The sequence below is a fragment of the Scyliorhinus torazame genome, chromosome 21, assembly GCF_047496885.1.
Source record: "Scyliorhinus torazame isolate Kashiwa2021f chromosome 21, sScyTor2.1, whole genome shotgun sequence".
NCBI classification, from domain to species: Eukaryota; Metazoa; Chordata; class Chondrichthyes; order Carcharhiniformes; family Scyliorhinidae; genus Scyliorhinus; species Scyliorhinus torazame.
In genome coordinates this window covers 23,321,103-23,332,186 of record NC_092727.1, presented here as the reverse complement: position 1 = coordinate 23,332,186, position 11,084 = coordinate 23,321,103, and positions in this window count along the sequence as shown.

Here is an 11,084-nt window from a genome sequence, read left to right as displayed (position 1 = left end):
TACCATGACCAATCCACCTATCCTACACATGTTTGGGTTTGGGGGGTAAGACCAACGCAGACACGAGGGGAATGTGCCAACTCCACACAGACAGTAACCCGGGGCCAGGATCAACCCGGGTCCCTGGCGCTGTGAGGCAGCAGTGCTAACCACTGCGCCACCGTGCCGCCCTCAGCCTTTGTGAAATGCTGTCGTCCACCTGGTGCTGTTAGGTAGGGAGTTCCAGGATTTGACCCAGGATTCAGGATTTGATGAAGGAGCATCAATATATATTTCCAACTCAGGATGTGTGACTTGGTGGAGATGGTTTCCCATTTAGCTGCTGTTCTTGTGCTTTTGGGTGGTAAAGATCATTGATTTGGGAGGTGCCATCAAAGATACCCGGGGAAGTTGAGGCAGTGCCCTTTTAGATAATACAGACTGTAGTCATGTTGCCTGGTGATGGGGGAGTGAGTGATTAAGCTGGTGGATGGGTACTAACAAAGCAGGCAGTATTGTCCTGGGTGGTGTTGAGCTTCTTTAGTGTTATTGGACGTTTTTCCATCCAGACAACGGAGTGTATTCCATCACAGGCCTGGAATGTTCCTTGTAGGTGCTGGACACGCTTTGATGAGTCAGGAGTTGAATCACTTGCCACAACGTACTCAGCCTTTGAGCTGTTCTTGTGCCCACAGAACCTATCTAGTTCCATTTCTGATTTTTGGTAACCTCTTTTATGCCATTATTTTCCCTAAATTCTTTCCACGATGCCTTGGTTCTGTAATGTTCTGTAAGAGACTATGCTCCCAATGTAGAGGCAGGTCCCGTAACAGCCTCCCCGAACAGGCGCCGGAATGTGGCGACTAGGGGCTTTTCACAGTATCTTCATTTGAAGCCTACTTGTGACAATAAGCGATTTTCATTTTTCATTTCTTGGAAGAGGGGAGATGAGAGGCAGTTAATTGAATTGGCACGAGATTGCTGCCATCCCATCTCTGACCTGCACTGTCTTCAAGTGGGATTCCATGATGGGATTGTTGGGGTAGTTGAAATAACCCTCAACCATTGCAAGTGTTGATATAAACATCAGCTATTGTTGTTCTAATCACCACCACAGCATCACTTCAAATAGACTTTAGACTTTAATCTCAGCTATCTGTGAAATGACTGAAAACTGTTGAAGACAATCCAAAAAGAGACTTGTATTTACCTACCAGCTTATCACATCTCCCCCAGTGATTTACTTTGAAGTGTGCTCACTGTCATGTAGGCATGTTTAGATGCAAAACCAAAGGCCACTCATGCTTTCGCTGTAAAGTAAGCAAAGTCGCCATAGTCCCAGATGACCATAGGCTGCTTTCCCCTTTGAGGTTCACCTGATGATCACCACATCTCAGGCGAGGGGCAAGATTGAGAAGGCGGACTTTCATGAGTAGCCTCAGCTGGTACGGGAATTGAAACCACGATGTTGGCCTCGCTCTGCATCACGATCATTTTGCTGTGTAACTGTGCTGGCCACTGCCGGGAATCGAAGGATTGCCCCCTCGCTTACATAAACAGATCTGAGGCAACTTCAGTGTTTCGATTTGACTGCAATAGGGTGGGAAAGAAGGAAGTTCTTTTTGAAGCATCTCTGGGGAAAATTTTGAAAACCTCAAAATTCTTCAGTTATAATGTGGACACAGTTGGGTTGTATTACCGGACGGACAATTCCCATAAATTCCAGAGAGTGAGTGGGACAGAATGAAAACTTCAAGAAAGTCTCCCCAGATTTGCAAAACTTGTGGATTCAGTTAATGTAAATGGTGTTCCAGACTGGTGCACAGTGTGCCAAGTGAATATTACATTACGTTTACAATCTCTCACAGTGCTCGGTATTTTTTGAATAATACGGGATCATTATGTCAGCTTAAGATAATAGTTTATTTCCTGCCAGCCTGACTAAATGTGTTTTGTTCCAAGAGCAACACTGAAAGACTTGTATCTTTTTGAACAAAAAAAATTAGATTTATTCTCAAAGAAGATCTACAATATCTGGGTGATGCAAGATATTTCAGTTTGTTCACTTCTATATCTGTGCGGTTGGGTCAAAATAGGTAATGACACTGACAAAAAGACATAATTGTAAGTTTTACATAGCAGTTTTTCTGTTCTCAAGACACCCCAAAGCACTTCATGGCTAATTAATTGTTCTCGAAGTGTCATCACAATTATGTTGGCACGACCTCCATAATCATGCATAGTACCTTCAAATTAAAACATTCAACATCGCACATACAGAAGTGACTCAATACGATTTTTCCTGAAACCTTACACAATTCATTAGCGATACCACTTTTGGTATATTCTGTTTTATTCATGATATAGTTGATTTGGCCAGATATCAAGACATTGTACAAGGTCCAGGGAAGATTGATGAAGATGATTCCTGGACATAAAGTGCTGAATATTAACTCTTGAAAGAATGAGTGGGTTGGGGGCAGAAGTTAAAATGCAAAAAACATCTGGAACTAGAACCAAACCCATTCAATTCCAGTTAGGGGTGAAATGAGGGGTAAGCAGCCAACCCAAACACAGGAAGCAAGTTTGTCAATTAACTATTATAAGATGGAGTGCCTTACTTTTAACCACAGACAGATTTTAGAGGGCCATTTTTGTTGACCAGGAGGAGCATGAGTGCTTCCTCCAGTAACACTGGCCCACCCCTGCACCATATGTTGCTCCCTGTCCCCACTACTATTTTCACCTGGGAACACCACCGGCCCCATTCCAGCCCAGTGACTGGGACAGTTGGACCTGCAATAGGAACCGTCACTTCTGCAACACATTCTCCCAATACACATAACTGCTCACGTAGGCTTCAGCCCTGTGAAACAGGCTGCCCGCCTGAAAGGCCGACAGCCTGCAACCCAGCTGCCTGTGGGCAGAGATCCCACAAAACAAAATTTCAGGCAAACCTTCAATTAAACTCCTCAAGATATTTGGAAAATCCTTTCTTCTGACTTTCCCTTCCACAATACATCCACCCCATACAGAACTCTTCTCCAGAGGAAAATCCAGGTCAAAGTACTAAATCATAAGAAATGCACACAATTATATCTGATCTTTCATTGCAGAAGGCAAAGATTGAGAATAATCATGATTCAGGTTTGTGAAATGCTGAAAGGGATGACGAGTATTGATTAGGGTTGCAAGTATAGACTCCAAGTTATAGATACTGGTTTACTGACTAATTCCTTTAGAGGGAACTGCCTAATCTTTGCTTAACATGGATGAAGTTATAGATATTTCAACACATTTTACAGAGTTGTTATAGATGGTTAGTCTCCGCATTTCCACATGGCCAGAACTACAAGGCAGATTACATGCACTGTATTTCCCAGAAGGCATCACACTGAAACAGGAACAGGCACAGGTCAGTAGGGTGGGTATAAAAAAGAGGGGGATTGAATTGTATGTGTGCCTGCAGAACATGTGGACGTGGAAGGTAGCTGGTGAGCACCTGAAAGAATTTTTTTTTTGACGACCTGTCAACCTTGTTTGACATGTGACCTCGAATTAGAATATGAACTGAGACTGGCTGAGAACCCGACCCTGGTGGGACCATAACTTTCCAAACACTGACTCAGAGACTCTTTTTCTGTTTTGGTTTGACTGCACCAGTGAATAGCTTAGCTATCCGGCTAAATATATAGGGAAGATAATCAATGTAAAGGTAGCGCTCCAATGGGTTATTTTATTTTTTGTTTTGTTTTATTTCATTATTATTTTGAAATGCCACGCTTATTTGAAACAAACTTTACAACAATAAATATACAGTCATCGCACCGTTCACCTGAACACTCGTGTTAATGTATGCTTAAATTCCTCACATACAGGATCCCAGCACAACAGAATTCCCTTGCTGGTGTTACAAAATATATGCAGTGAATCATGCATTCTTTGGAACCATAGAGTTCCTAGCATTTTAGTAACCTGAATGCCTGATTGATAACTTTGATTTTCATTGGATTAACTTATGTGCTCACAAAGACTTCCACAGACTCTTTTTAACTGTAACATTTACCTTTACCCTCTTTATTTTCAGCTCCCTTGGAGAGTCGAGAAATTGAACATTGTCTGTAAGATCCATCGCTTTAAGGACGCTCAATTTGAAATGTCACCCTTGCTGATCTATGTATTGCACGTGATCTCCAGCAGGATTTATTCAAAATTGGCTGAGACTTTTAGTTTGTGTAAAATAGTCCATTGAAACTCAGGCAAATCTATCTGTCATGATACAAACTTGATTGCTGTGGTCTTATCAGCAAACAAATTGTCACATTCTGGATAATAGTGCTTCAAGCAGCATTCTGTTTCCTATCTGAAATGGAGATGTTAAACAGTTACAATAACATTCAGACCAGATATGAGTCACTGATCTCCATTTTGCCTTTCTCCCAACAGATGAAACATTTATGAGTAGCCAGTTATGCCTTCTGTATTGCATAAATAAAATTAATCCTTGTAGGGTGTTTCCCATTGTGTGAATGTTACTCACTGGTCACGATTGCGCAGACTTGTTTACATCAAAGGTCCAGGCTTCACATTGACAAACAATGCTGAATAACGCAATCAACACAATTTTCCAATTTTAAATAATCAGAGTGTGTTTTTTATGTCCAGCGAATCTAAATATTGGACAGCTGATGCTAATCAATCTTATTTGGCTGATAACAGAACAGGTGACTTCCCCTTGGACTTCACCGAGCTAAGCCCCTCCGTATATCTTTTCTCATGGTGGTAAAACCCCCAAAATTACCTAACATTTGGTTCGGAGATGTAAGGCGACTCTCCACATGGCGTTGAGCTGAGCATTCCGCGGGTTACAGATGAAACGTTCACTCCTTCGTGTCCTCTCTGGTCAAAGTCCTTGGGGCCGTTCCCGTCCCTTATGATGTGCGATTTCCTTCGGTCCTGGTTGCAGAGGGAGGGCAAGAGGGAGCCAGACGCTGCTCTGATGTACTGATCTTGTCGAACTAAATGATTCGTGTTCTTTCCTTTCCATTTCATCCCACGGTTAAACACCCTTTTCATTTCAGCTGTCACAGTTATATCGCTTTCTGAAAGATCCACTCAGATGGTTAAAACAAACCCAAAATTGTATCGATGGGTCCCCTGAATGGAAAGCTTTGTTTCAATGTGCATTGATTTCCTGTCCCTCGTCCAGCTGGTACTGCGGAAGAATGGGAACTCCTGATCTGGAATATTATACAATATGTAAACTGCCTTCCACTGGGCTCTATCGTCTCCTTGATCACATCAGACAGGTGGATGTCATTGTCACCCAATTTGGGGACGGCGATTAAATGATCACAGTCTCTGATGCATGGGGTTGGATTTGATTTAGCATTAGAAAAGTTTTGTCCTTTCTGGTCTTGAGACCAACAGCCTGTGTTTTAAATAGGGTCCCTGGGATATTCCCTGACAGAAGCTTGGATTAAAAAATTATGAGGTGTTGCCCAAGGTCACACCAGCTCACCTTCAGCAGATTACCCATATGGTTTTGGAAGACTGTTTTCACGATGAAGCTTATCACATTTCCCTTTGACCCACGTTTATGGCTGCATTAAATGGTGTCAGTGAAAACTGTAGCCCAACTGGAGGGAAAGAGTTGTGGGGGAAGGAAGGGGTGGGGGGTGCAAGTTTATGAGGGGGTGGGGGGTGCAAGTTTACATGTCCAGCAGAATAACACATTCAAGAGGTTGAAACAGAACAGATCAATCTTCCTAAATAAATGGTGCCTTTGACATTGACACTGGTGGGAATGGTAAGTGATCAATGTTAGTTGGCTAGTATAACAATACTTGCAATAACCACAGGTGATTTAATTGTGGGTTTTGTAATATATTTTATCAGGCAGAATTGCATGACTATTTTCAGTCCCTACCCCTAATGTGTAGCTGTTGGGTATAATCTCTCGTGTGTAATCTGAGTATAAAACATCATTATGCTCTATGATAAACGATACCAATTTAGAAGGTGGCAAAGATAAAAGATAACACACCATCTCAGGCTCAAAAAACTGATGGATTGCTGAACAATCATGAACGAGCCTAAATTATTTGAACCCAATGTGTCAAACTTGTCTTTGATCTTTGAAATTTCTTTAAATCGTCAGGATGGCACAGATGCTCGTTGCCTTCAAGTTTCAGCCATTTGTCTTTTCGCAAGGATGCACTGTCAAAACAAGGGCCTTGATCTCTCATCAGATTATCATGCAGAGCTGTATAATTTTATATGCCAAGGAAATTATCCTAGAAAGCAATGGGCCAGAGTCACTGAACCAATAGTGGAGGCCAGATGTTTCGTCAACTCCATGCAGTCGATTGGTCCACACTTTCGCTCCTTGATGTTTTTCACATTGAAATGATAATTACTATTGTGTGCATTAGTGCCAAATCTGGAACCGTTCTCCCTGTTAACCCATGTCAACTGGGAACCGAATCGAGACTGTCAGAACTGATTGTCTTGCGATGTTTGACAGTCACAGATACAAAACCTAGGCTCTTCTTTGCTGAGTGAAATTCAAATCCTAAAATTAAAAGCACAATGTTAAAACACCTTGCGCATGGTTTTTGCACAATATCTTATTATTAATTTGAAAGAAACATAATAGATATCCTTTCAAGCAGTTTGATTACCTATGACCTTAAAAATTACAGTTAGCAGACAAAGATGTAACACATTTCATATGCCCTTCCTCTCTGCTATTTTGAAATGACTGGGATAATACCTCCAGTGAAACACCAAACAAAATAATGTCATACAAACGGGGGAAATGTAGGTGCACTCAGCTCAACTCTTGACCATTGCTGGATTACTATTATGTGCATGTTTTGCATAAGGGGGGATTATGCATTTAGTATCAAGTAATGAAAGATCTTCCCATAACTGGCCCAAGACAGAACAGAACCGAGATTTGCTATGAAATGCATTTTCTGCTTTTAGGTCAGACAAATTTTGTTGCAAAGGAAACAGAATGGCCTTGTGGAAGCTGAACTGCTGGCCATCACAGGTCTTATTCTGTACATCATTTTGTTTAAATGGCTCTCAGAATGGATCCTGTCACTTCCTCACTGACTTCCAACCAGTACTGCTGAGATCCCTATTGGATTATCAACATCCTAGGGTTTACCATTGTCCAGACACTGAACTGGGCTAGCCATGTAAATACTACGGCTACCAGAGTAAGTCAAATGCTAGGAATCCTGTCGCGAGAACTCACCTCCTGACCCCCCAAATTCTGTCCACAGTCTACAAGGCACAAGTTAGGGGAGTAATAGAATACTCTCCCCTTGCCTGGATGAATGCAGCTCCCACAACACTCAAGAAACTCGACACCATACAGGACAAAGCAGCCTGCTTCATTGGCACCCATCCACAAACATTCAATCGCTCCACCATTGACAAACCGTGACAGCCGTGTGTGCCATCTATAAGATGCACTATAGGAACTCACCAAGGTTCCTTAGGCAGCATCTTCCAGAAGGACAAGAGCAGCAGATACCTGGGAACCCCACCAACTGTGGTTCCCTTCCAAGTCACCCACCATCCTGACTTGAAGATATATCAATGTTTCTTCACTGTTGTTGGGTCAAAATCCTGGAATTTCCTCCATAACAGCACTGTGGGTGTACCGACACCTCAGGGACTGCTGCGGTTCAAGAAGGCAGCTCACCATCACCTTCCAAAAGGCAATTAAGGATGGAAATAAATGCTGGCCTAGCCAGCGAAGCTCACATTCCATAAAATTATTTTTTTTAAATTTGAATGTGATAGAATATGCATAACATTGTGTTAATGTAATCTTCTTCAGTCTCTCCTGAGCCCTTAACCTTCTGTTGTGCTCCACCTCTCAACCTGCCTCTCCAACTACATAATCTATCACATTTAGACGTCTGTGCAGCTCTGAAGAAGAAACATTCGGACTCTAACATTGGAGAGGTTTGTATCCACGAGATTTTAGAAGAGTAAGAGGCGACTTGATCGAAACCTTTATGACCCTGAAGGATATTGATAAGGGATGGCAAAGGCAGAGGTAAAAATACCTTGTGCATTATGCAAACAACTCCTGTCATAAATAGATATGGATTCAGGCTCTTATTTCTGGGCATGTCAGAGGAAATTTGTGCTTCATGGAAACTGCCATAGCTATGCCATTTTTCAGAAGCAAAATCTATCATAGCTGCCTTCAGGAGATACATTGTTTCACAAGGATAGTTTAACTGGAGGCATGAACATGATGATTGCATTAAACCTTTGTGATATAGCCCCGTTTCAAGAACCACCACAACAAGCATCAAATTAGTCTGTCCGCCATAGATTCATTAAACAGTTCAACCAAGAATGTATGATGAGGCTTGGCCGAGAGCCCAGACCCCCATTAATCTATTGAAACAATTTCCCCCAAGGGAAATATTGCTTGAATGATAGCTCTTTCTCTCTGATCTAGTCTGTCATGTGCACAATATTTATTTACACAGGATAAAGAGATTTTAAGTGTCTGCAGTTTCTACTCCTGAAAATGTAAAGGGCCTGGATGATTGACACTTTTATACAGCTATAGTAAAAGGTATTTATGTAAATAACATGCTATTGTTAGCAAAGGGTTCAGTAGTTCTGTACACAGTGCATGCTGGGTGAATAGGAATGGAAATGCCATAGGTTGACATCGAGGATTTGAGGAGCAATGAATGTTGAGTGGATGGTCATGTGTTGGCATTGAGGGTGTGAGGGTCTATGGGAAATGGGTGGAGTCACGATGTTAGCATCGTGGGGCATGGGGTGCATGGGGGTGTGAGGATGGGAGCGAGAGAGCTGTTTTTTGTTTTATTGATTTTATTATAACTGGGACAAAATCCCTGAACATTGAAGTGGGCCTTTTAAAACCATTCCTCCCCAGAATGAAAATTCCATCTTTGCAAACACTTTGTCCCAAGCTGCATTGGCCAAGTTGACAAGCTTCCCGACTTCCACCCCCCCCCCCCCTTGAAGATGAAAACCCTAAATCCCCGCAATTGTAGGGTTTTAGTTAGCGGCGGGGGAGGAGTAGGATCATGATTATCACTCTGATATCTGAGAAAGTTAACATCTACTCAGATGAAGGTGAAGCAGCCAATACATCAATGCCAGCTCATGTGAATATGGCTGGAAGTTCTGTAAACATTGCTAACTACAAGATGATAGGGTATAATTGAGTTAATGAACTGGCTGGTGCTGGTCACTTATTCGCTTTCTAAAGAATTCAATGCTAAATTAATCTCACCACATTATACCAATATCAGTCACTTTTTACAAGCAAGAACTTAGGCAAGCAATTAATATGATTCTAAGGTCAACAAGCAGTCATTAGTTTTTGACCAAGTTGTCTGCCTTTGAAATTTTTCAAAAGAGAAATAATTCATTCACTCAATAGTCTGGGGACCGTGATGGGAAGTTGTTAGTGTAAACATGATCATCCAAAGTTAATGCAAAGACAGTTTAAAGATTCAAATTTAGGAAGTATAGATTTGCAGGTATATCCTAGATAGCTCATTGATGAAGGGTTGCACAGAAGGATTAACGATTTATCATGTGCCCTTAATTAATATTCGTGCCAGTGTCTTTGCTCCCTTTGAATAAAGCAGTAAATGTAGCCATGTGGTCATTGAAAAAGTCAAATTGAAATAACAGTCACAGCCATAAAGGTAGACAGCCTGGTGACCAATCGCCAGTGACAGACTTAACTCCATCCTGTAGTTAGATGGCACAATTGGTCAGAATGCAATAACTGTAAAGACTGCGGCGCAGCCAGAAAGTTTAGGCTGTCACCCACTCACTGGGAGGAAGTTCTGTGCATGTGATGTTCCTGCACATATACAGGTTGAGTTTCCGAGGTGACTTTTTGTTTAAGCTTCTGGGAGCAAATCTTTCTCATAACATTAAGTAGGGGCAATTCTAAATGAGCAAACCACTCAAGCAATCCAATGGACATCTAAAGATGGCTCACACAGTACTGGAGTTATATTCCACCCCAGTGCAAAACCCAGAGTAAAACTCCCTCCTGGGAAAATGTTTGCATAGCTCGAACTCTGCCTTCTGGAATCTTTTGAATCAGACCGTCACTTTCATGTTAGTGTCCTTTGCATTGATAGGAAATAATAGCAGTCCAACTGCAGTGTGTTATGGCAGCAAGAAGAAAATATTGGAGATTCATTTTTAAAGTTCAAGTAACTTGAATAGCTTAAATAACCCAATCCCTGACCTTTAACAGGAAGACAATAGATCAGAGATTTCTGTGGAATCAAACATCTGGGGGTTCAGGTGACTGGCACTTTTATCCACAAAGTAAAGAAGGTTCTAGAAAATAATGGGTAATTATAACCTGTGGGGCAATACTTCCCTGTCAGAACAAATAACATAGAAATAACACAGTAAGGATGCCTATACAGAGACATAACAAATAATACTTACTCTTCAGGAAACTGAGTAGTGGGGATCTAAACATCGACTTCAAAAGAAAAGCTACTATTCAAGCTTGTAATACATCTGCATGATTTCCTTTGATGTTCACTGTTTGTAAAATATTCCATAATTGTGCATGTTGCCCTTTGCTTTGAAGTGATGCTTTATTTTTCAATATGTCTAAGGTACGATGGCCCAGAAATATATCTAAGTGAAAACACAGGCTACTAATCTACGTCTATATCTATCAAACTAATGCATATATATTTACAATAATCAAACTTTCTAAATTAATCTTCAACTTATCCTTAAATTAAATTCACATGGCTTTTCAATATTAATGAATTCATTTAAAAAAAAATATATATATTTTATTCAAGATTTTTTGGCCAAACATAACAGTGCACAGTTTTTCTTTTTAACAACAATAAAACAAAAAAATAACAGTGGCCAGTTTTAAACAAATAAATAAATAATATATAAACAAAAACTAAATGGCAACTGCCTTATCAAAAATAGTTACTCTCCAAAAGTACAATCTAACAGTCCAATATACATTACCTAAAACAAATGCCTATACATATACAATGACATCCCTGAGAGCCCGCCCGGGTCCTCCC